This window comes from Hetaerina americana, unplaced genomic scaffold (assembly GCF_022747635.1).
Source record: "Hetaerina americana unplaced genomic scaffold, ioHetAmer1.1.p SCAF_46, whole genome shotgun sequence".
NCBI lineage: Eukaryota > Metazoa > Arthropoda > Insecta > Odonata > Calopterygidae > Hetaerina > Hetaerina americana.
The window spans coordinates 3,205,595-3,233,085 of NW_027287052.1; the positions used below are offsets into that span (position 1 = coordinate 3,205,595).

At 38.2% G+C, this 27,491-nt stretch overlaps 1 protein-coding gene and 1 non-coding gene across 2 annotated transcripts in view; one reads left to right on the forward strand and one right to left on the reverse strand.

The window, feature by feature from the left end:
* Positions 1-27,491, forward strand: part of LOC139693302 (calcitonin gene-related peptide type 1 receptor-like) — a 250,636-nt gene that overhangs the window by 25,717 nt on the left and 197,428 nt on the right. The window lies entirely within an intron of this gene.
* TRNAQ-CUG (transfer RNA glutamine (anticodon CUG)) lies at positions 12,082-12,153 on the reverse strand. Its single transcript has one exon. It is a non-coding gene; the product is annotated as a tRNA-Gln (tRNA).

Below are 27,491 nucleotides of genomic sequence, written 5' to 3' on the forward strand. Positions count from 1 at the left end.
CGACGTGTTAGTGCAGACAATTCTAACTAAAATGAAGTTACACTTTGTTCAGCCTATTCGCCAATAGTAGAAGATTAGTAGAAGAATAAACACTTAATTTACATGTACGACAGTTTTGCAGATAGCAAGCAATACGTGACAATACCGGTATTAAATTAGATTTTTAGAAAACAAGGTGATGAAAGATAAGAAGCAAGGTATTAAATGTAAATACGTATAAATGAGTGCGAATCGAAAGGAATAAGTCACTTTGAGTGATTGTGAAATATTCAAAGGGAAAGAATCACCTTGATTTAGAAAGAAACAGCTTTATCCTATTTATTTAGCACAGGTGACTTAAAGAAAGAGCTGCCCAATGTATTAAGCCGCTACGTTATGATTTTCCTTTAAAAGTCAGAGTGAAAAATGAAATATTAATTACACCATGTCTAAAAATACTAGTTGGAGATAGTTATTTTTTAAATTTAATACCGAATAAGGAAGATAATTAATTTTGTCTAAACAAAAGCTGAAATGCATATAGCCGTAGGAGGTGGTGGTTTTTGACAAACAGTATCTCCAATTGAATGTCAACATGGACAAGCCAATGTCGCATCCAAAAATATTTCCCGGGTATCAAAATGCTCATTGCTGTTATTAGTAGAGTGGGGTAGTATTTTAAATTAGTTAAGTCATATTTTTACCTAGCACAGAGTAATTTTTTTAAGTTTCCCCTTCTTTTAATTCGCCACATTTCGTAAAGCCTCAGCCACCGATTGACCTAAATAAAAAAACATTTCACCAACTTTAATTTTTCAACTTCTTATCTACTTAGCCATCTACACGGACTATTGATAGCTCTCGAAAAGTTTTGGCATCTTCTGTTCAGTTCAGCACGCGGACTTTGAAACAGATCTTTATATTCCCAATCGAGCCATATATCCATTGCAGGAAAAAACTCCACATATTTTCCAAAAATAAAAAAAAACGCTGAGTTTTTAAGCACTCGCCTTTTGAAATATAATTAAAAGCTATATTTGAACTTGATCAAACAATTATTTTCTGCAAGAGTGTTATAATGGCAAAAATCATTTGGAGTGCTGCCGAGAGCAACTATTAGTAAGTGAACGATCGCCACATTTGGGCAATGAATTTTATAATTTACGATCCTCATTATTTGTTTTATTTTTAAACATTTCCAATAACTTGTCCTTGAAAATTACTGGATTGATCGCTGTGTTTGTCGTTCTCTGTATTCGATATTAAATTATTTTCATTACGACTGAAAAAATATATATGCTGATTGGGTTTGCAGATGACTGATGCAATTTTGTTTTTCTTTCTAGGATCTGCAAGATTCAGGTAGTGAGTTCTTTCACAATTGACAATTCTTAAGGTGGGGCTCCGCTCATCGAAAACCCATTATATTTTAGGATTTGTTATTTGTAAATCATCCTGCTGATTTGATCCTCTCATTAAGAAGCAACACAAGAATGGAATGAAATGCATTAAGCAAGTAACATTTAATGTCGCGTGAACTCCGGTAAGTTTTTCGGTGAACTTAAGTTTAAAAGTGTTATTGAAAACTACTGGGCCAAAACAGAGCATGCTGAAAACCGTATTCAGTCAATTTAATTCAGTTAATTTAATAAAAATAATCAGTTATTCTTGATTACATGTATGTGTATCGCTAATTGACGCATGGCAAAAGAGCTTCTGAAAACAAGTTTGACTTCGAACATGAAGAAGTTATTTTAAACGAAACTCCACGATGTTATGGCGTCAATCCTTCCTTGATTAGTATATTTTGCCCAGTAATATAAAAACTAAATTATCACATGCAGTTGTACAAAATTAACTCTTTTCCTTCGACCTAAATATAGAAATACGAGAATACCATAATCAGTGAAATATCCTCCAACCCTCTTCTATTCCCCAGTCGGTATCACCAGTTGACGAATACAATCTAATCGTATTTAAACAACAGCGGTGGAAGGCAACATTTTAATGTCAAACTTGAATTAACTTGTCTGAAATCTCTTCAATGGTATTATTCATTTCAAAGTTAAATGGACTCAACGGCACATAAAATATAAGGAAATCCTGAAATATATTATTAAAGATAAATTATAAGCAAGTAAAAAGCTATAAGTAAAAACTTGTATTCTATTTCTATTGATTTTTAGAAGAATAAATTAAGAAATGTAGCACTAGCCACGTTCATTAAATTCATGAGTAAGCACCATTTAAAACGGCTCATGCACTCTGAGAGATTATTTGAAGAAGATTCATTTGAAACGTTTTTTCGGGAAAATCCAAGCTGGACCTTTCATTTTGTATTTTCATCGAATTGAGTGTAGTTTAATTCTTAGTACCCTGTCTTCGAAAAAAGGCTACAAAGATATCCTAATCAAACCCAGGTTTTACACTCCACACTCCTGGGGGTTGAGTTAATTTTCCGTATGAAATATCTTTTTGCTTTGATGGTATCCTGAATTGAAGCAAAGTTACCCAAAGGAGTATTGTGGTGCGGTGCTTAAATCTAGACAAATTTCATTTTTAATTTCCCGCCATATCGTAGTTCCATAGGAGATGGCTATTGGCGTTCTTGAAATGTATAGGCATCTAGTAATCAGTCATAATCTCAAAATGGACGAGATGTTACGAATAAGTGCGGAGTACAATCGAAGTGCCGCTATTATCGAAAGTGATCGCGCTGGGTGTTGTATAGAAATAGCTCGATTATTCGGGTATCCCAGATCAGCTGTTTACGATATTGTGGCTAAGTATAATGCTTCGGATAAGTCTGGGGTAGGTTTCGCCAACCCGGCGAGGAAACGTATAAAATATCAAACATTGAATAAAAATCGTATTGTGATTGCGAAACCTTTTGTGCTCCTTAAAACCAGAAAATAGTGAAACCATTCAGAAAACATGCAATACAGTTTCCATGAATTCGGCAATCAATATTTAAGTAAAAGGTATATATATATATATATATATATATATATATATATATATATATATGCCTACTAATATGTGTGTTGTTAGGGAAATTCATTTAGTGTTTTTGATATTCCTAGTGGCAAATAAATTCGTTTTTTTTTTGCATTTTTATTTGGTGCTGCACGACACGTTTCACCACCATAGCATGTCTACTCCTGTATTTTGGAAAGAATCAGAGAGGTGACGGGAGGATTCGGGGCGAATTAACAGCAGCAGATCTACCAGGCGTGCATATTGGCAGACGCTCAGTATTTTGCGCGCTGTGTGATGAATTGATTTTTCGCACAGGGTAGCAAGAGAAACCTAAGATGTCATGGTGAAGACAAAAGTGAATAACAGGGACTTTTTAAGGTCAAATTGATGTAATTAAGGCCTCACCTGATTAAAGTGTGCAGCGATATACGGACATACAATCATACCGTATGTCCGTTTGTCAGGGCTTCAACCCATTGTAGTTTTTTAATGTTGACGAAGGGCAGTCAGACAACTTTCAAGGAAATATTCGAGAAGTGACGGATAAGCACCTGTTCGCATTGTCCACTTGGTGACGGTGGAAGCAAACCGCATTGCGCCCAACAGTTTTCAGCACTTTCGATTGCAATGCTGTGTTAAAAACGGAAGGACCACACCGACCGTTACGGATGATGGCGGACAGACTCGTTCCAATAAAATTAAAAGTATATTGGAAAAAACAGAAGTAACGAGTAAATTTCTTTAAATTGAAAATAATGAGGGGCTCTTAAAATTGAATAAGCTAATCTTACAACTTCATTTTCAGAAGAAATCACGGCTCCAAGAACAAATTAATAAAATTTGGCACATTTCTATGGCATTATTTACAAATTCATTTACCCAGAAATAAATCAGCTTCGTTCTTACAACTGTAAATATCACTGTGGTGATAAACTTTGTAGCGAATCCAAAATATTAGAGCTGAGCTGGGAATCACTCACGGAGTGAAGGTCAAATTACTGATTTAATCTCTTGCATTCATTGGAAGGACGTCTCTTTAGTAGTGATGGTTAGTATGCATAATACTATTACCCCCAGTTAGGTAGGAGAGATCATGTCAATAACATTAGAGAGATTAAGTGCACAACCGATAGATTTAGGATGTCATTTTTTCCACGAACGATAAGGGATTAGAATAACATTTTCCGACCGCGGTAGGGTTATATTCGGGTCAAGATTAGTCTTGGTTGTATTCACCCCCTACCATACACCCTGGCGGTGGCTTGCAGGGTACTAAAATATATATAATATATGTCATATTTTTTTGGTACATCGATATTTTTCCTTGTGTTTACGAGATAAAATATTTCAAACTTGTTCATTGAATTCCCTGTGTCGACTCTCGGCCTAGCTGTGGCCACGCCTCAAATACGTACTCGGTTTATACCATACAGGGTATGTTGGCATGGACTTAATATGTTGCAACCAAAGCGATACGCTGCTACGTGACGCTACTCAATGAAACTGTGGCAAGCAAATTGAACCCAGTTGAATAACGAGTGAAGAATATAAAGGTACACTTGATTAACGTCATTTAAACAAACAATTCTTTCCAATATGTGCTAATTTTAAAATAAGACCGAGTCTGTGAACTGTAAATTTTATTAATAGCATTCAAAAGTTATGGCATAAAAATCAAAACCATAAAAAGAAAAAATGAATAGATTTGGAATAAAATTCTAAATACACCTATAGGGAATATTAATTGGTTAACTAGATCAATTGGTGAAATGAAACTCTCCTTGATCGGGCATGCATAACTAACCGCAGGTTTAAGCGCCGTATAAGATAATGTTATTTTAGCGAACATCTCTTTACAGCTCAAGAAATCATTTCAGAATACGATACGTAATTTATGCTAATCGATTGCAAGGTGTTAGTTAAATGCATAAAATTACATTAAAAATCTGATAAAAAGTCGTTTTTTCTACATTTACCCCTGAAACTAACATTACGTTTACTTATCAGGCAGATTTAAGGCCTTAAATTTGAACAATAAATCATAAGAATAAAAAATGCCTGATCGCTTTATTAAGCATCGTAATCTTGCATATTATTTTATTTTGCGGGTATATCAGTGAGAATTCGTGATCCTGGCAAAATCTTATTCTTCATTCAAGCTCCAACACCACGAGCAAGTATTCTAGTTTTAAACAGTATGACTCCGGGACTCAAAAAAAAACTCTTCTGGGATTACACCCGTGGATAACGAGGGTAATCCCAAAAGTACCCACCCCAACAAAGAAAACATAAGCATTTTGGAAAAAAATGTATTTATTCTTCAACATAATGTTCTTTCAGCTCTTTACACTTTTCCGAGCGATGTTCAATAAGCTCGATATCCTTTTTTATAATAAGAACTGTTTTACTTCTCAAAATAGCCGTTTACTACAAGTAACACTTCTTCAAAGTTGGAAAATCTTTGATCATCGAGCCCTTTTTTCAAGTTTTCCAGCAGAAAATATTCCGAGGGGGCTAAATCTGGCGACTAGGATGCTTGAGGTAGCAATTTAAACTTAGCCTGCATTTATTACTTTGGCCATTACAATTACGGATTTATGAGCAGGTGCATTGTTTTGATGAAACAACACTTTCTTTTTAGCCAAATGCGGCCACTTTTGCTTGAATATAAGTTCGTAATTTAAGTTCGTACAATAGTCGCCGTTGATAGTTTTTCTTTTTCAAGATATTCAATGAAACTTATCCCACGCGTATCCCAAAAAACCGACGCCATGACCTTGTCTGCAGATGAAACGGTCTTCGTCTTCTTTGGAGGCGGTTCTCCCTTTTGAATCCATTGTTTTGATTGTTCTTTTATCTCGGGTGGGGAGCAATGAACCCATATTTCATCCTTGGTTATGAAACGGCGCAAAAATTCCGCTTTGTTGCTGTGAAACTTTGCTAAACACTCGATTGAAACATCTTCACGACAGTGGTTTTGCTCGAGTGCGAGCAAACGTGGCGCCCATCTTACGCAAAGCTGTCGCATATCCAAATTTTCAGTTAATATGCAATACTCGGCACATTTTGAAACGCCCACTATGTCTTCTAGCTCGCGCACTTTCAGTCGAGGATCACCCAGTATCACTTAGTGGATATTCTTCACCGTTTCTCGAGTCGTCACCTGATTTGGTGGACCAATGCGATGTTCATCTTCACAGCTTGTACGACCTCGTTTAATCTCTGCTTCTCAATATGTTACTGTTATAAACGGAGGAACAGACTCACCCAGAGTAGAATCCAGTTCATCTTTTATATTGGTTCTGCTTAGGCCTTTCAAATAAAAGTATTGTATCACATAACGATGACCAATTTTCACAAATTCACTGAAAACGTTCACTATTGATGGCTGCCAAATAAATATTAAACTACGTAACGTCTTCAAACTTGAAACATATGCTTTATAGATTGCTTACATTCTAATACAGTGATATTTTTAAACGACTACCGCCATCTCTAGGTCAGGCTGGGTACTTTTGGACCCCCATGTGTACCGACATGTTCAACCACCTTAAACTCGTAGACTAAAATTAACCTTCCCCTTATACTCCTCTCCTTTATGCTTCCTTCAATTATAGTCTCTTGTTAAGATTCATTTCAGAGCGTGTTCTATTAGTTTCCCTCAGCCTCTTATATGCATTTTCTAAAGGCTTCTCTGCTCGTCCAGTCATCAAAACAGTCCGCTTGTTACTGCACCCTATCCCTTTTCTTTTCTGTATCATTATGTATAAATGTAAAGGGTGTGGCAGAATAGCTTGCTGATTTGCACAGCAGTTGTCTTTAAACCCTGCATTATTATCTTTCAGTAGCTTAAAATTTCCTCTGCCTCCAATCTACTTTTCTTTGCCCCCTCTACCGTTAAGGATTCATGAAAAGTATTGACTCTAAATATTAGTTTCAAGGATACAATCAAATCTATTTATGGACGATGAAATGGAAATGAAAACTTTAAAAACTCCTTAAATATTTTATCAATTTTATACACTGTCATCAGCACGCTACACCCATAAATTATTGTGAATTGACCGCATTAAAAACAAGGATTAATTGGAAAATGCAACAATTTCTGAGTGCAAAAATCATTCTTTGATTTTTGCACTCTGAAATTGCTGCATTGAAATGCATATTAGCGGATGACTCCGTTAAAAGTCACTGTTGCGGCATCTCCCGCAGATTCTTTGTGATTTGTGATTGGAAAATCTATAAATTTGAAACAGTGAAGACATTCGAGTCAATTTAATATAGATTCTGGCGTTTAAAGTTTGGAGCTAATTTTAGGATTGTTACGGAAAGCATGTATTATTACATGAACTCATGAACGCTGATTTGAATGACCATTTTGAAATGAGAAATAAAATATGCTGATTTTTGATTGATAGGGAACTTCATACCAGAAGTTTATTTCCTGGGGAAAAAGGATAAGTGACAAGTCATAAGGTAAGATTGCAGTTCATTTCATGACACGAAAAGAATATTTTCCAACTTAATTTACGCTGACGTCTCTGGCTTGTGAGGAAACTGCAAATCATGGCAGAGAAGCATCCTCCGTCGCGCTCCCCCTACTCCCAAGCCACTCCCATTTCTTCGGCTGACAAGCCTTCGTCAAGAACCCTGGCAGACGATTGATATGTGCACAGATTAAGGTCGTCTCCACCAAAGGGCACATTTCTTTGACAGAACCACCTATTTAGGCCTGAATTATCCCACATCCAGTCATCTCGTTCGATTGTAGAGCGTTAATGACAAGTATGATCCATTAATTGAGTGCCATTGATTAAAACGGGTTGCATCTACTTGCCAACCTCTTACAAAAGGAGGTACACTATGTGAACAGCGATATTGGCCGTGGACCAAGGGACATAGCATTTTCCAATTCCTTCGTCAATTCATATTTGCTTCTGGGAAATTACAATGATATTACCCTAGGATATGTCTCAAAATGTGGGACTACTCCGCTATTTCTAACAGGGTCATCGGTTATAACTTTTCATTCATATTCCAATTTGTACAACACTCGGCAAAATGTATTGGATTTTCTTTTTCATAATGTCTTTCCAAATTTTTTAATGGGATTTCGGTGCGGGAATAATATTAAATAAGTGGAAAGCCTTGTTTAATCTTTCGTAATTAGCTACATATTTCTGGTGATTCCATTTGTTTTTAATGTTTTATAGACTTGGAATTTTCCTAATAATGATGAAGTTATTTTAACATCATTTAATTGACACATTTTACATTGAGGAATGCATTAAATATGCATAATAAATTAACATATTCTCCTTTTCTCTGAAACTCCTATTGCATAGACTGAAATAAGTATTGATTTCTCACCATGACCTTTTAGGGAATGAGCCATTAATTTATGATGAAGAAAGAAAAGCGTTCTGCATATCGTTAAACATAAAAGTCGTTTACCGCACCATTTTTTAATGTCAATATCTCATAATAATAAAATTTTTATCACAAATCATGCTTTAATGGGAACGTCTTAGTATGCCTTCTTGATAAAATTTCAAAATCGTTTGCCAATAAATAACTTAGGTAAGCCTTCATTCACACTCAAATGCGCGTATGCACAAGGACCGTATTTAGTCTTCCTATCCTGATAGAACACGGGACAGATAAGAATTATCTTCTGTAGGCACGTTAGTTACGAGTTGACTGCATCTGGTCAATTGAATAAATCCCTTCGATTGCCTCAGCCAGATTGAGGAAGTAACCAATGAGAAAGCTATACTGGGGCAAAGTTGGTCCACGCGACTCTCGAGTAGAAAGGAGAGCTGAGAACTAATTGATGGAGTCGAACTGCCTTGGGAACCGGGGTTAGATAACGAGTAGGTGCCTACCGAGCATCTGACTGCTTCGCAATCGATTCCGATGTTCAGATACGGTTCCAATAAGCTAACGCCTAAATTAAATGTTTATGAGCGTTCGACCAAATTATTTGCCAATCACCCATCTCCTGATTCCTCTGATACTTTTTCTCAGCAGAGGAAACGATTTCAGAAAATTTAGCGATTTTTTAGCATCTTTGAGGTAACAAGGACGAAGGTTCGAAGATCAGACTGAGGAAACATTCGGCTAATCACGAAATCGAGGTTTTAGTTATTACCTCAACACGAATGCTATTCTCTATCAAAAATAAATTTGAAGAGGTAGATCCCAGTCATCACACAAAAAAATCACACAGAATGCTTCCACTCTGAACTATTCCATCTAGCATTCAACTGGAAATTTATTTCACAATACCATAAAATATGAACATTTTAGAGTAGAGTCACCCTATGTTACATGAAAATTCCTACAAAATTAAAGGTTCTAACGAAATATAACAAATGATTATTCATGGACAATACATAATACCCCAAAATGAATGGAAAATTTCGAAAAATCTATGCATCTTTCGGAAATGGACATGAAGAGCATAATTTTAATAACGGCTGTTTCTTGTTAGTATCTGGGTAAAATGTTCTCACAAAAAAAGGTTTATGTAAAAATTAATATTCTGAAAATCAAAATTCACCTGCACATTACTTCTTTACGTTTATTTCTAATTTTGTCTTCACTACCCGCACCTAATCTGATGCTGCGTTTCACTCAGAACTCTTGGTTCGTACGTATTATGAATATCGTATAATTTTATATTAAATGATATTCCTATCACTCCTCTCACCACTTCTAATTTCCACTTTCTTTTGTTTCGCGGAAAAAACTCTCCTGACCCCAAAATAATAACACCTTTCGGTAACATCTGATTGGAGTAAACTTATTCAAACTAGCTGAATCCCACGTAGAATAATTCTCACCTTGCAGAGCATTATGTGTTATTCCTAACGGGCTAAAATTACAGTTCCCACTCTCAGGACTGCTCCTTTTCCTTCATCATTATTTTCACATCTTATCTCACCAATCCTAATTTATTCTCAGTCAGCAATCAATACGCTGGACTAATGAATACATATCACGATCACATCGATACACTCCCTCATCAAGGGCTCTCTGCGCACCCCACCCCCTACCCAGCGTCCAGTAGATTCTCGTATCAGCCAGTCCCACTTCCGCCAAGACCTTTCATTAGCTGTACACTTAGTGGCTCTCCCCCCCCCCATCTCCTCCACCGCTGTCCCTCTCATAACCTGCCCCGGCGTCACTTTTAAACCTTCCTTCCCAATCTCTTCCCATCTACCCCATCTGGTTCTTCCGCAATACATCCCCAAAAACGTCGATGCATCATCCACTCTTTCCTCCGAGCGGCTAGGCATTTCACAAGCGCACCATGTGCTTTGAAAACTACCACCCACACCCTTGAACCCTCACGAGGTGTCTCTCCGGGTCAAGGACCTCTCGATTCCTCTCACCCCAAGAGTTAATTGTCTGACCATCCTCTCTCAAGTTTAAAATATCTGCCCCAATTTAGAGATGGATATAGTTTTTTGGAATTTCGAATCCCCGCCACAGTTTAATTGATCAATTAACAATGCGCTTCTTAAATATTAAACCTCCTCATGAACCTGAACGTCTTCCCCCGGATCTTTCGGTCTTCGTTGTCTTCGTGGCATCTTCGTTAACCTTCTCCTCTACAAAGTCTCGAGTCCTTCCTTCCTCAATTCTCCCAAATCCAATCTATCTCCACTGGAAAGCGGAGTACTATTAAATTTTACCAAATATCGTGACGCGGTCACCGCCTCTGCCGATAAGGGTTCCATAGTAGTCATCCTCGACGCTTCTGATCGCATTTAACAGTCCACTAAAAAACCAAATAAAAGCCCATGTCCAATGACCCTAACTTAGAATATCAGTCAGAACTCATTGTATTACAAAAAGTTTATGGTGAATAGTATTATTCCAGACATTAAGATTTTTATGAACGGTTATCGAAAATGATTACATTTACCATTATTATCTTCAGCAAGGCATTATTTATTCGAAAACTGAAATGTTTTGTGCGAGTGGAGAGGGTAAAATGAACGGAAAGAAAAATAAATGAAATTCTTCTACTGCTCGTAAGCATGGTTGGGGTGAAGTGGGGATTTTTGGCAGAGATCCATAAGGGGACAAAAAGATGGATGCGGAACATGTTTGATCGCTGATAGAATATTGAGTATTGAAGGGAGGGGAATATTGTAGAGGGGAGAACGAGTGACGCCTGGGGAGGAAATGGATAGACATACTAGACGGAATGAAGGGAGGAAAGAAACATGAGGAATCGAAGCTGTCTTTAATAGCGAAGGACCTCGTTGTGGTAACATCTTGTTAGGGGAGACAGAAATGTAAAAATGTTCAATTATTGTCCACCCAAACCTTGAACTGTAGACCGCCAAATAATAACTGGACTGCATGGGGACTAAGTTGGCACGTTCAAGTCCACTTGGCATGAGTACCGTATAGAAGTAAAGGTAGTACTCCTTTTAAAATTCCATATGTTGATGAGGAAATATCTACTTAAAAAATATTCAACCTTTCCGTGTTTTTCTAAAACTTTTAAATTCAAGAATATCCCAAAGGCTTTCTTAAAATATAAAAACGTTGCACCTCCTGTTTCTTCCTTCCGATTTTAACATGAAAAAACATATCGAAAGTCCCCAAGCATCCCTCATGAAATTTACCCTAAATTCGAGCTAAATGCTCAAAGAAAAAGGCTTCCCTCGACGAATGCACCGAGGGCATTTGAAATGAGGTGCCCTTTTGTTTTTACAAGAAAAGGAAGTCAGTTAAATCTGCTGGTAAGGGCTAGTTTTGTTGATATATACTCATTTAGACAGAGGTGCCCTTAACATATTTTTCAGTCCTGCGGGGCTTCGTCTTTGAGATCTATTCGATTACGAAGAAATCAAGATGGATAAATGATTTAAGAAAATTCAATTCTAGTGGCTCGTTCGGATGATGTGTCTCTGCTGTGAGTGTTATTATTTAGTTTTCTTACTAAGATGAAATCCTTGTTACTCGTCATTGAGTATTCAAAAAAAAAGAAAAAAATAATTTACTGCCAAGCTACCACTGTCAAAATATACAAAGTACTAAAAACACTTTAAGGAAAATAATTCACCCATAATATTTGACATCGTTTGAAACCATAAAAAAATCAGGTCCCACCGAGATTTGAACTCGGATCGCTGGATTCAGAGTCCAGAGTGCTAACCATTACACCATGGGACCATGCCGCGACGCATTGACTACATTACATATCCTGTAAATGATTAAAATGTTTACGTAACCAAAATTTCCTATTAGCCAAACAACGATTCTTATTCAACGGAAGCAATTAAAAATTATATGCGAAAGATAAATACTAAATTCTGGCCTGTGTGACCGGAAATCGATATGGCTTCGGAATCGGACATACAACATTTTTTATCTGCGTCCTAACCGGTTGGGCACGAGGGAGAATACGTGTAGGTGCCTAAACAAAAGGCGTCTAATGAAAAGGCAGCATGATTTTTGCCCCCCCCCCCCACGAAGTAGTACTGCCATCTAAGTAGCTAAGAATATGAAATTGAGAGGACATGTACGAATGTACTTATTTTAGCATTAGAGGTAGAAAGTTGTGCAAAAATTTGGCGTAGTTTCAAAAACCGCGTCATGGGTTTTGCAAAATTCTGAGTTCACCGTACAATTCATTCCTTAGTTTTTTCCATTGCATACAATTTTCCGTTACTCTCTTTCATTTTAGAAACTTCGGCGATTTTTGGGATTAATTTCGTTTTTACTTTCTTTTATCGGACTATATTTAATCTTTTTAGGTTATACTGTTGTTTAGAGTTTGCTTTAATTTGTAATAAGATTGTATCTCATGCCAATAATTTCAGACATTTCATCTTAGTATTCAGTATTTTACTCCTTGGTTGTTTTTCGGTCATTAATCCTTCTCATTAATTGTTTTAAGACGTGCTTTGTGTCGTTTGCAGCTTACTATATATCTATATTAATGCGTACTTTTATTGCTAAAGGTTTCATATTTTTAAAGTTTGTCTTAGTGTCAATTAAATTTTTATTATACAATTACCTTTTATCGGCCCTTTTTAATTTTTGTTGGTTTTATTACCTTTTCGATTTTTTCCATGCAATAAAACGGTTTCTCCCTCGGCCATGGTTTGTCGAACGATTAATCATTACCCAATTCATTCAATGTAGACAGCTATATTTTTACACTAAAGGCAGTTATAAATTTTTACTATTTCCACAAAACATTACGCTTGAAGTTTATTTTCCTTATATGTCTCTATACCAAAATTAGATATAACAAGTACACAAACGATGCATGGATACAATTACGGTAGTATCCCGGGAAAATAGAAAATATGCGTGAAAAAGCGTGAAAAACTTTAAAAGAGGATGTTTTTTGCCATAAAATGAAGCATCGAACAAAGAAACATATCCTTACCTCTACATTTCAAATATCTGTGTTCAATATCTTGATAAAATAAAGATATTAATAGATGTTAAACCACATTCATGCGGATGACGCCAAAATAATACGTTCCCTCCATGGCGATTATTTTTATACAGACTGCCGCGCCACCCGCAACTGCAGTAATGGGGTATGCGTCCGGTATGGCGTATTTAGGATACAATTATTGTATCCTAAATTCAGGGGCCGAAATAGGTGCCTAAATTTGTTCCCTCTTGCTGCATAATGCGTTTGGACACCCTTCAAGATGGCGTGCTCCCCAAATTTAAGGAATTACGTTCCCAACTGATTAGTCCCCAATTACCGCATCCTTGCTTAGCTTTCAATGCTATTCTCCTCACTTCAGTTCTGCCATCGGTGTATGCGTACGCTAGTAACAGCGCGCACGGAGGAGTCATGGATTCCTTTTTCAGTGAAACCAGTTAATGTGGTGTCCTCGCTTCCACGGCATCGATCGATATCAGTAAAATAAACTATTTGGATCGCCCGTATCCTAATTTACCAATGAAATAAATTCGATGAATAACTCATGGAAAGCATTAAGAGTCATAAACCCTAATAATAATTGCCGCTGACTCCAGCAACAGATTTCCCACTGTCTCGTCCATACCCCTGATGCAGGTAATGATGAAAGAGTAAGTACATTATGTTTGAGTGAGCTTGAAGTCTGGTTGATTCCTAGCCCTATTAAAGGGCTACCGGGATTTATACCTTTAGGGCTCGGAGAAAGAAAGTAATTGGTTGTTGGACGCAACTGGGCGAGGGAGTGAATCCAAGTCTAATGATAACGACCATTAAGTTATAACTCATACAACACAATGCCAAGGGCATGTGTAGTATATTATCAATGACCTTGCGTAATCCAACCATTTAGCGGCCACTTATCCACTCCAGGGAAACCATCATTTCCGACCACTTGCACGCCTCGCTACGATTTCAATCGGAAGGTCAACAACCGCTTGCTTCGGGATCGTGTCTTCCGGACAAGCGTAACCGGCTTAGAAGTATCCATGTTTTTCCGACGCCGTTTTTTGCGAGCTGTGATATTGACGAACAAGCATACGGGAAGGTATCCGTAAAGTGTAGCGTGGGTATCAAATTAAATATTAGCGAGGGATCATCCTAAGTCAATATGCACCTGAATAAACACACAAGTAGCAGAATTTCGGTCATACTTTGACAAATATAATTACGGAGATTGGTGAGTAAATGAAAGAAGGATTTTTAATATTTCAAAAATATTTTTCCTTGGCCTAGGACTGTCACCTACCACTTTCCGAAAAATTTAGCCTAAACTTTTTATCGAATTAAATGCATATATGACCTAATATAACAATGGCCGTAATAGAAGTCATGCGTACATCTACATCCACATAATACCCCGCAAGCCGCCGAAAGGGCGTGTGGCGGGGGTTGCTAGGGCACCACCGGTAAAAAGGAACAAAACCACATGCAAAATCATTACATACATGCAAACCTGTAAGCCACAGTGGCGTATACATTCAAGCAAAAATCCTTTCAACTTGCACGCATGCAAATATATGTACTATCTAAGTAACTAACTGGCAAAAAAATTATCCAATAAAGTGCAAGCTAGAATTTGACAAGGAAGAATCGAGACTCCAACACCATATGAACATGCAACATCCGGTGGTACGTACTCGCCTGGTTAACCTTTTTCTGCTGCCATCATCAAATTAATTGAAGAAATATTATCAAGTGATTTGTGTTATATTTGGGTACGCTTGAGTAAAAACTGTTTTTGTCGGTAAACCGTAGGATCAAGTTACTAATCAGCACTATCACGTGAGGCGTAGGAAACACTACTCCATTAGCAATGAAGTTCACTGCGTTCGGCAAACATCGGAAGCGGAGAATTTGCCGAGGAGAAAGCTAACGCTTAGCTAGCAGAGCGCTCACTCGGCTGAACATGCGTGCCCATTGTATGCTAGGTTGATTCTAGCTTGCCCCAACAACCCGAGAGCGCACATAGTCTACAGCACACATTTGTCATCACACTGTTTCGACAGAGTCCCGAGTTCGATTGTCGCATCACGCAAGATATTTTTTTTTAATTCAGACTACTGTTCATAGCCGTGAAGACTGAGTGATAATTGAAGGTTTTTTGGGTCATAACATTTGCACGAACATATCCAAGAGTTATACAAAGTATGATGGTATTTATGATCCCAAAAACCAATCAGAAAAAACTTTTTTTGAGAGTTGACCTTCGCCGCAAAACGTTTTTTTTTTATTTTGCTTTGTTTTAAGCAATTATATCAGATCCAACATGAATGATTAGGCCTTTCTGTATTTTATCGATATCTAAAATGGTTCTAAAATTCAATTTGTGCAATTTTCTAGCCACTAGAACTTTGTGGGCAACCAAACTTGTGTCGGCACAATTTATTTCAGCATGGGCAATGGCAACCCACCCTCCCATCACGAAGGAATGAATTTCACGCGCCTGAAGGAGATTAGAGAGTGGGGATTAGATTAGCTTTTAAATCCCGTCTATCAAAACTAGCCTTCGGACTAATTGCTGCGACGCAACGTATTCCAAGCCAGCATTTCCATATAATTGACAAAAACGATCCGTTATCATACCATTTAAACGCAATTATTTTATTTGTTAAATTTATTTTAGTACACTGCAAGCCACCGCTAGCGTGTGAGGCAGGGTAATTATAATTTGGTGGCCTACCGTTTATGGTAAATTACGAGCGCATGAAGACAGAACGAATACCATGGCATCACGTTTTACATTTGACTGCTCTTCAATTCCGCATGTTTATTTCGTATTCTTCAATTCTTTTTCCCTTCCTTCATTCCGACCTATACTCCTGCTCCTTTCACCTTACCTGCTGAACTTCCTCTTTAGAAAAGAAAATACTTTTTCTCCCGCGTATGTTTTACTATGCACGACCTAGGTTTCGATTGACGAAGTCATCAGGTGAAGTGCAGAAGATAATTTGCTTTTCGTACTAAATAGAGTAGAGGAGTATATAAAGCTGTGTGTCCTCTATACTTCACCTGATGATGACTATATAAGTCAAAAGCTAGGTCAAGCATAATAAAAGTGTGTGGAAGAAGAAAGTATTTTCTTTTCCGATATGAATCGCTTTCACAAAGGGACGCCTCCAACCATCCTAACTCTCTCTCCTCTATCTCATCCTTTAGCACTGGAAAGACTCTTAGTCCATCTTTTTTGTCTTCACTGAATTTCTCCAAACAACCCTCTCTCCTCCCCCTCAAAACTAGTACTTCTTCGTTTGTTTTCCTTCAAAACGGCACGATTCATAGAATAATCGAGAAAAATTAAACATTTCTTTCTTTTGAGATTAAAAATTTTATGAGTCGTTTTTCAAGGCACTTAATGCACAATCGCGATAAAAATTAGTACATTTTTTTTAACTTTAATTAGTTAAATTTAATATTGTCCGGCCGCGATCGGGTCATGTTCAGGTAAATATTAGTCTGGTTCATGATAGGTTTATGTTCGGGTAAATATTCACCCCCTGCCACACCCCCTAGCGGTGGCATGCAGGGTATATTAATAAATAAATAAAATCGTACTCATATTTGGTATCGCAGCTAAATTCATACGGATGAACCGCTGAACAAAAAGACACAATGGTTCGCTTTTCCTAGCACTGGTTGATCATAAACATGAGGTTATAAACGCAACGGATAACATTCGAAACAAAGGTCACGACTAATGAATGCGCTTTGCTTGTGAAGAAAGCGCTTTCCCTAATTGTTAGCCATCACACGGTGAAGGTGATTCCTCCCAAGTATGATCACAAAGTAATTTTGCCATATTACAAAAAGGTTTTATAAGTTATTCAGGCTACCTGGGCAAGTTTTATACCAAGAGGTAACGCACCAAACCGAGTTTGTATTCAAGTAGTAAAACCAGAAAACCCTGCGGAGAATTCAAGGGGATTAATATTCGGAAACAAGAAAATTATTTATTTTTCCGTGCAACTTTAAACGGAAATAAAGTAACACGGCATGAATGAAATTAGATTAAATCAGTTCAAAATTTAGCCTAGTATATTTTCAACTCATTACATTCAGGATTATTCCTGTCGTCTATTTTGTGATAACATCTAATAAAAAATAAGTATCAACTCTAATCTCATCATAGGCATATGACGCTTTTCTCCAAGCATTAAATATGTTAGAAATGTCGAGGAAAAAAGCTACGTAATGTACTAATAAACACAGCATTTATATATATTGTGTAAATGGGTAAAATAAACTCCCATCTCGCGTGACTTAAATCTGAAATAACCTGTTCGGGAAATTTTTGACCAGTTCAGGAAAAAAATGTTGAGTAATGTCACTTAACTGACTGCGAGAACTCATTACTTTTCCTTAAGTTTCAATTTACCGCTTTCCGCACAGCTGCCGATAAAGTTCTGCGTATCGAGGCGATAACACAAAATTAACAGAATTAAAAATCGTAGGGATACACAATAAGGGAGAAATGGGATGTCCAGGGCCTATAGCCTTGCGACAAATGTCTGAATCCCGATGACTCCCGGCCCACACGAATAAGAATTGCCAATGTTAATCCCCGTAAAACGACGACGTCTCTCCCTTCGATCGAGCGGAGGCGATGCGGAAAGAATTAAGAGTCAAATGAGGCGAGCGCGAGTGTCAAGTGCAGGGCCCTAAATACCGCTTCGACGCCCCCCAGAAGGGCCCTCGTCGCACCCTCGAATCCGAGGTCAGCTGGCGAGGATGCGAACGATCACGTGGCAGGGTAGCGGAATGGGCAGGAGGGGTTGGCGGGGAGTCTGCAAAGAAGAGACGCACTCCACCGTGTGATCAGGCGCTTGACGATAAAAAAGTCCGTTTCATCGAACGAACATCGCTCAAGTATCAATTACTCGTCAGTGCTGGCACCCGAGGAGTGACATTTGACAAGTGCGTCGATTAATAACAAAAATCGAAGTCTATACTCGGCCTGCGATATAAAACCCAGAGTGAAGTTATTTCTTATAAGTAAATGTAAAAAACGAAGATGGCTCATTCCTTGTAAGAGGTAAAAAACACTTTAAAAAGTTGCGAGATAAAAGGGAAATCATGTGAAGGTGTAAAAGAGAGGCATGAAAACTCTGGTAAGGAGAGTAGTTTTAGATGGCTTGGAAACTTGGTCGCTGAGGCGAAAGTGTAGGTGTGCATTGGAGGTTTTGAGATGTGGATGCGGAGGAGGATGGTAAAGATAAAATAGACGGATAGGTAGAGAAACGATTAATTTACACGAATAGTGAGGGAATCCCTCGAAAAATTAGCATGATTATATTGCCATTAGTTAGTTAATGAGGTGAAATCTGAGTTTAGAGGAGGACTGTACGGTGGCTAATGTACTGGCTTCCCCTCCAGAGTTTTCGGGGGTTCGAATCCTGAAGACGGCATATCTATTTTAGTGGTATCCGGATCCCTACTTGAGGGGTTTTGTGGAGAGCACTTTAAGTGAGTACGAGTATGTCCGTCGGATGGGACGTTAAACTGTGGACCCCTTTGGCACCATTTATTTATTTTATTTTTATTTGTTTAGCATTTGTCCGAAAACAGCACTTTTTGGCTTTAAAATCGGACTATGAAAAATGAGAGCAATGATCATTTACAAACACCCAAGCCCTAGGTGGAGGAATACCCACCCAGGCGGGAATCGAACTCGCGGAATGGCGGACGAGGACGTTATCCCGCTGCCACTGGGGCTGGCGGGGATTCATTAAGAAGGTTCTACTGCCGACGCCGGGTTTCTCTCCACTCTTCCTCCTTTCCCATCCTTTCCTATTGGAACAAATGACATCAGCTGTCGGTCGCCTCCCCTAAAGCTAATACTACCACTGAGTTTAGATTGAATTTTTTTTAAACTTGTTCAGATAATGAAGTAAAAAAATATTAGTATTTATAACATGCACTACCACAGGTCGTGACAATAATAATTAATAAGCTAAAAAACGCAAATCTATGATGAACTGATGAACCATTAGTTGATATTAAAATCATGATGAATTAGGAATTATCATTCAAATTGATGTCGTAGCAAAGGGTCTTGCAATTATAAAAATATTTTTTATAAGTCTAAAAAAATGATTATTATTTTTAGCGTTGATAAGATTTTTGGTGATTGTCTCTTAAATATTACAAACCATGAAGTTCATTTCAATTTTCCCTCTCGCCTCCCCGGGAGGCGAGAGGGAAAATTGAAATGCGGTTTCTCTACATAGCTAATGGGAACCGAAATATGCCCCAAATTTTAGAAATGAAAGTAATAGCAAGGCCGTTTTCTTTAGGCGCACGGAATATTGTAATGGATAAATAAATATGCAGTGATAAATACCCATACGAGATGTGCGGAATATAACGGGGAAGTACTCGTACATCAGTGAACTGCAATTGAAAGAAGGTAACGGAGGAGATATTGTAAATTAAAAAAAAAACTTCAGACCGTGGTTCGGAGTGAGCGAAAAGCATTTTGCAAGTTAACGTTTAATTTGAATTACAAGCGACATAATTTTGGTGCATCTACTCAACGTCATGGTGATGTCTAGCAAAGTATGCAAGGCTGAATCTAGATAAAATTAAACGTGTGTTTCTCCCAAATTTCTTTCTCGGAGTCTACTATTAACGAAAGCGATTATCCCATGAGCTCAAGCGTTTGATTTTCATGTGAATTTGACTAGACTTGTGATTATTTTGTACCTACGAGTAAGTGCAAGAGTTACAGAGACTCGAAGGAATTATTGTAATTTGAGGGAGCGTTGTTGCAAACACGTGAAAATTCTTTTTTTCTCAAAATACGTTTAGCATGTCAGTCGGCGCCGAAAGAAAGCCTGTCCGAAAACCTTTGCCTTTTCGAAAGTGAAACTTAAAAGTGATCGAGTGGTAAATGTGTGTTGTATTCTTAGTAATGAATTTAAGAAAACACTTGTCGAATTTCATCTTAAAATATAGCGATCAATGGTTTTGAGGATAATTATCCTTGAAAATTCCAATGTTGAAATAATGGTTGGATTAAATGTTAAATTGAAAATTAGCATGAAATAAAGGCGTACTTCTGTAGTATGTTTCCTACTTCATTTTAGGTTTTTTACTAACAGCTTCTGGTGGTTAACTGTCATAGGAGCGCTTCCTCATACTGTATACACGTGCACGTTTAGAGCACGGCCTCGGGGATTATTAGTAATTACTTTGCTCAATGGCCGCAGTAACATTCCTCTTCGAATGATTCATGGCGAACAAGCCAATTTCCTTGCAAAACCTGAGTCACTCAAGAAGATAATTTAGTCCCAAAAGTTCACTTAGAAAAATTAACTCCGTGGGAATCATGAGGACGATAGATTTTTACACCAGGAAGCAGCCCTCTCATTTAATTTCTACAAAACATAAGCGTTTTCTTACGCAGCGACTCTCTACAACATAAAATAGTCTCGTAATTTGATTCTTACATTCCATGTTTTCTGAATTATTTTTTCTCCGGCATAAATTTATGGAATTTACAAAACATATTTAAAGGAAATAAATAACTTGTAATGCCACACTCAAACGCATACACTTGTGTGTGTGAGTGGAATTAAAATGTGTTCCATTCCAATTTAAAACTACGTCCGTCACAAGAATGTGAATGTGGCGGAATAAAATGCTTCAAGTTACGAATCGCAAAAGCTGATTTGTAAAGATTGTTCAGCTAGCTAAATAATTGAATTCCCAAAATATAAATATGCGCTATACTTAATTTCACATGCAGAAAAATTCTAATAATGATCCTTGTGTGAAGGCCCATGCCATATCTAGAATTTCCTCTGAAGTGCAACTGCTCAATTCTGAACCAATTAAGTAATAATAGCTTCAACTGTTTAGTGAATATCAATAAATAGAAAACTGGATTAAGAAAGAGCAATACATTTTATAGGAAATAATTTCATCCTTTACTACCTACTGGGTGTAATAAGACTTTAACAGTTGAAGTCAATCTCGATGCGATGATGCATTAAGGCAGATTTTATGATAGCAATGAGTTCGTATCGCTTTAATTAAATGTACTGCTTTCAACAAATTCACTATTTTAACATGTTTATAATGTATATAATTTTAATGATCTGTTGTGTTTAAGCCACAGGAAAGAGGAGCGTTTAAGTCGAATGACAGAGACGACAGGCCTATCAAACGGCTAAAACGTAAAATTGAAACGGCTGAAACCGATGACGCGGATATCATAACCATAAAGAAATTTCACTGCCCCCATTCAGCTTCAAAGGTCTTTTCATTCCAATCAATCGTGATCCAAACAAAAGAATGGCACGAACAAAAATGCATATTGTACTACATATTAATAACGACTCGGAATTCCTTTTTTAGGGAAAAGTTCCTCTTCGATGTCGGGAAGAAATTCTACAAGAATGAAACGACGGTAGAAAACCTTGTTATATTTTCGTTTTCATTCGCCACGACGGTAAGTATAACGGGCAGGGAGAATATGATTTCCGCGATGAGACGTGTCTGTTGGGTTACCACTCTTAGGATCTGTACTTGATACTAAAATTATTCAGCAGTAATAATAATGCGGAACATCTATGGAAACTGAACGGAGAACTATTTAACTTCGATGGATAATTTTTTTATTGAATATATTGCTTTTTCGTCGGCTGAGCACACGACGGGCTACAATTAAGGATTACCTAAGCTAACGGCGACTATGGGTCACAAAGGTTAACAAGGTTTAAGGCAGATTCACACAATTAGCCATTGCAGCCACGCCTATCGAATGGAAAAAAAATAAACATAAGTTATTCTATTCAATAGACAGCGCGGATGCTCAGGAGGCTGGTCTGGGGTAGTGGGTAGTGGATATCCGAAACCGAACTGTGTAAGTTTTCGGGTACCAGATTCACCTATAAAAATGGCAGGTGGCACAGAGAAAGGAAGGGCGTCTTTTACTCCGGATGTGTGAAATGCGCACGTCAAGGGTCTTTAAAACTTCGAGTTTACAGGGTCCGTAAAATAGGTATCGGGAACGGGTCGCTGTAGCCTCAACGGAGTGGTGGACGGGGGTTCGACCGGTCGGCTCGGTAGAGGGGTCTCCCCACCACTCAGGCGCACTTTAGTTCAGTCGCCTCCGGGCATGCGTTGAGACAGGTCGTCAGGATTTTTGTGACGTGTGATTGTTTGTGGTGTCGTCGCGCCAGCATGGGGCGCACCGTCGAGCAGCGATAAAACCGATCCAATAATTCTTGATAAAATCAAAATTCAAAGTCATTTGAATTCAAAGGTATATTAGAATATTCGATAAGATATAGGATACCTGCAGACTAGGGTATTCGAGCACTGCAGGGCTTTTTTATATTAAAAAGTAGGTCAGCGTGTAGGTCGAATAGTGGATATTTAAACTCTTCTTTGCAAAATTATTTATAGCTTTAAATGAAGTGCGGTTCAGTGCTAACAATAGTTTATTTAATACGAATCAGATAGCATCAGACGGAAAATTTTATGAGAGATAAATTAAGCAAAGATAAATGTCTAATAAATGGGTCAAGCGGCATGCGTATGTCAATTTTTAACGGAAACATTGCCATATTTATAGCGACATTTTTTGCTAAAATATTAGTACTTGGTTGGATAAGTTTGACGGAAGAGAAGCTAGGATTGACATAGGCCACTGGTCCAGGCCCTGAAACATAATTACGTAGGTTAAGGCTTGACCAACAAGTGAATGATTTGATATTTACAGAGAACTGTAGAGATGATGTTTATCCGTCAGTTTGAAGTGATTGGAGGGACTAAACTGTTAACTCTTGAACGAAGAAGGAAAAAAAACAGTCTGAGATTAGAATCACTGAGAAATACACCAAATCCATTTATTCGCGAATAAACGTAAAATATCACGCAAGTTCCACTTAATAGTCAGGATTTATCAAAGGCGATTCCTTTAAGCTTAAAATGTGTTCGTTGAATTACATCTAGAATTGATATTAAAATACCTTGTACACACACCATTGTATACACTCAATCTAACGTCTAATGATTCATGCACATGTCAACTTGCAGGTGTTTCGAAGAACTTCTATGTAATTTAGAACAAGTCATCTCCCTTTCCAAACATCAATTAGAATTTGAAGTAACCCATTGAGTGAGTGGCGTGTGGGCTACTAACTGAAAGGTTCGATTCCCGTGGATGCCTCTGAGTAACCTCAGGCCTTCTCCAAACATGTATGATTTTTCAGGCACAAGATCTTCATGAGGAACAGTATAAGGAAAGAAACTAGTCTCGCGGTCAATGAATGAGAATTTCTCATGCCATTGGGCTAAGAAGTACCAAGCGCAATAATCAGACCACCCTTCTGGTTGAACACTATGGCGTTGGTAATCCGCATAAGCATTAAGTCAATCATTTTGGCACCATCAATGATAAAGCGAATTTATTTTGCGATCAAATTCCGTATCTCGTATTTAACTTTTCCCTTTAATGCTGCCCTAGATTCGCCAGAACTCGCGTGAAACACAGATCACCAAAGTAAGACGAGTTCACGTTGGTTTAAGGGTGCATGTTGCTGCCGACCGTCCAGGGGATCCCATCAAACAGTAAACAGTGCCTCGAGTGTTAACGGCGGCGCGAGAGATTCCTTTTGGAGGGTTATTGGGCCCATTGGTTAGACACTTGCAAGCGAGACCACTTGGAGTAGCAGGGGGGGGGATCCAATACCTGCTACTCCTATGAGCTTATCAGGCAATCTATTCTCTTTCGGGGTAGGCTTAGTCAGGAAAGTTTGATTTTAGATTTCACCAGTAAGTTCAGTCCCTTCCTCTACAATATCATTTCTCATCAAGCGCACTTCATGCCTCTGTTATCTTCATAAAAGGTTCCATATATTCTCTTGTGTTCCTGATATTTCTAATTTTTCTTGTCTCGAGAGTCTCTTTGGCCACATTCATCCCGGACTTTCTCGATTAACATCTTCTCCAAATAGTTCTCTATAATGCCTGTCAATCTCTTTGGAGATTCGACTCTCATCCATAACCCACAAAATCGATACAAAGATAAAATTTAATACATACATACATACTATATACATAACCGATACATTTCATTCTTACTATTGTCTTCCCAGTGCATTCGAACCACATTATTCCATGGATCATCCATTATTTAACCTGTCAGTTCAATTTTTAATTTCAATAAAATTCCGCAAGTACCCCATTCTCACCATGCCTATTCAACGTGTGTTCTTATTTTGGTACACCCAATTTTTTTATTTATTTATTAATGTACCCTGGAAGCCACCGTTAGGGTGTGTGGCAGGGGGTGAATACACACCAGACTAATTTTTACCCGAACATAACCCTACCGCGATCGGACAATGTTTTTATAATCCCATATCGTCTGTGGCAAAAATGACATCTTAAATATTTCTGTTCTACACTGGATCTCTTTAATTTTATAATTACATGACCTTGCCAACTGTAGTACGATGGAGGTAATAATATATTTTCAACATCAATGCTAAAGACATTTCCTTCCAATTCACGCAAGAGCTTTAATCTCTAATGCAACCTGCGCTCCGTGACTGATTCCCAGCCTAGCTGTTCTAATATTTTGGACACGCTACTAAGTTTATAATAACAACGTTTTAAAAATCTATGTCCTCCGCGCTGCACGCGATCGGCATTCGCGATTCGGCAATCAATCCAACTTTGTGAGGATCCTATATACTTGTAGCACGTTCTAAATGAGTCCTAACCAGCGAAAGATAACATTTCTCTTTGACTTTTTCGTCACATTTAATCATTCTACTTATTCTTCTAATAAATCCTAATTTTTTGTTAGCTTTTTAACATATCCCCCCGCATATGTTCACCCAGGAGAGATCGTGAGTGAAGGTAACGCCTAGGTATTTAATTGAGCCTACACATTCCACTTCGGTGTTCTCCATGCAGTAGGCTTTCGGGAGGGAGCTGCTCTTTTTCCAAAAATTAACACTATGCACTTTTTTGAATTTTGAATCAATAATGCGAGAGGCATATACTTTTATGAACTTCGAAGGCCACTTCTTAATTTAAGCATAATTTGTTTATGCAATACACATATTTTCCGCAGGCATTAGCAGGCCTATCCATGTCTTGATCTTTCCTGCCTCAAATATTCAACCTAGCTTTGCCTGAGTTCAATAGATTTACTCGTTTGATAGAGTATTCGTTTATTATTTTATATTATGTGGCCGAAAGTTTAACTAAGAAACTTTAATTTCGATTAACACGTGAGCATCCAGGCAATTTCGACGTTGGTGTTATTCAGCTAAGAAGATCCGTTATCTGGTGCCGCTCCAGAAGTAAGTGCTACTACTAAATCCAATTTGTCCAGCAGTCATCCATCAACGAGGCATTCATCAGGGACAAACTAACCCCGAGAGTGATTCTCACGTGACCCTTTACTTTCCCGCACCCCCCCCCCCCCCCCCCCGACGTCTTTCCCGATTTTACCATTGAAGGTCAAAGGCAGCACCAAACATAAGTATCACTTCCTTTGGTCATGTAACTAAAACCATCAGGTCCTATTCCGAGCTTCCAAAAAAAATTAGAGGATAACGTTCGTTGCATTTTTAGTGTTCTCTATGATGTTTCCTAGTTGTAGTTTGAGTGCAAGAAAACGGATGGCTATCACATTACTCTACGTTGGAGGTCTATCATATAATTGTTTGTGACAATTTGTATTCTCTCCTTTTTTGTGTAACAAAGATTTATTGAATTGGGTGAAATTAGCACTTAATTTGAATTAAGTCTTCTGCTAGCATGTGTATAAATTTGCAGGTTTTTTCGAGGTTTTTTAGTAAATATTTTTTCTCATTTCCCTTCCTCTATCTAATTACTTTCCCAATTTCACCTGGTGCTTGCTCCCCCCTGCCACACACATATTTGGTGGATCGCGGGGTATTTGTGTAGATGTAGATAAAACAACACATTAATGAGCTTCGGTCTTCATCAGGCATTTTGAATAATTTGGATAGATTATGCAATTGAAGCCCTAACTACAGATTCACTTTAAACTTTACCAAGAGGAGACGGAATAGCTAGATCCCAAAGTAGTTACACATTCTCGAACATGATACTAATTGGGTCAGAGTCCGCATCCGCTCCCGGGAAGCTGTGCGAATTTATCACACTGTTCCTAAACCTGTGTCTAACCAGGATATATTCTAGCTGATATCTTCCTGAGTCACCTGGCATTTTCCATGTATACCTGCGTCTTTTGTGGAGTCTAAACCAAGTGTTGGTGATCACTAACCCCTGTCTCCTGCAGAACTCAACTGCTTTCTCCCCGCGGTCATTCCTCGTGCCTAAACCGTAGTCGCCCACCTCATCACCATCTCTTCCTTCGCCTACCGTCGCATTCCAATCCCCCATCACTATCAAATGTTTCCCTGCAGGAACACACGCGATCATGTCCTCTAACTGGTCGTATATTCTATCGACCTCTTCTTCCTTATGGTTGCTCGGTGGCATGTATACCTGAATAATAACTAAGTTCGACGGTTCTGCTTTTATCTCCACTAGTAGTATTCTAGCCGTTACCTGCTCTATGTTGACTACGCTTCTTCCTACCTCTTCATTTAATACTATGGCAACCCCTCGTTGGCTCTCGTCCCCACCGCTGTATATTATTCTACACTTATCACTCCAGTAATCCCCGATATCTTTCCATCTCACCTCGCATAGACCTAAAATATCTATTTTTCCCCTTTCCATCTCTCGCTTAACATTCTCCAATTTCCCTGTCCTCATCATTGTCCTAACATTCCACGTTCCTATTCTAACTAATTTGGTTTGCTTCTCCTGCGTCTTCTGTCCTGCTGCTGCTGGTTTTCCCTTGCAAGGGTTTCGTGGGATGACGACCGCGGAAGCCTTGCCTCCCCCGCTGCCGGGCACGACACACGGCCGATTGGGCCGAGCCCCGTGGTTGCCAGGACTCAAAATATCTCTATTGTCCATCATATTTTTCTAGGGAATGATAATTGAGGTGGTTTCCCGTTGCCTTCCTCAATAGTGTTTTTAACGTGACACCATCACTTACTGG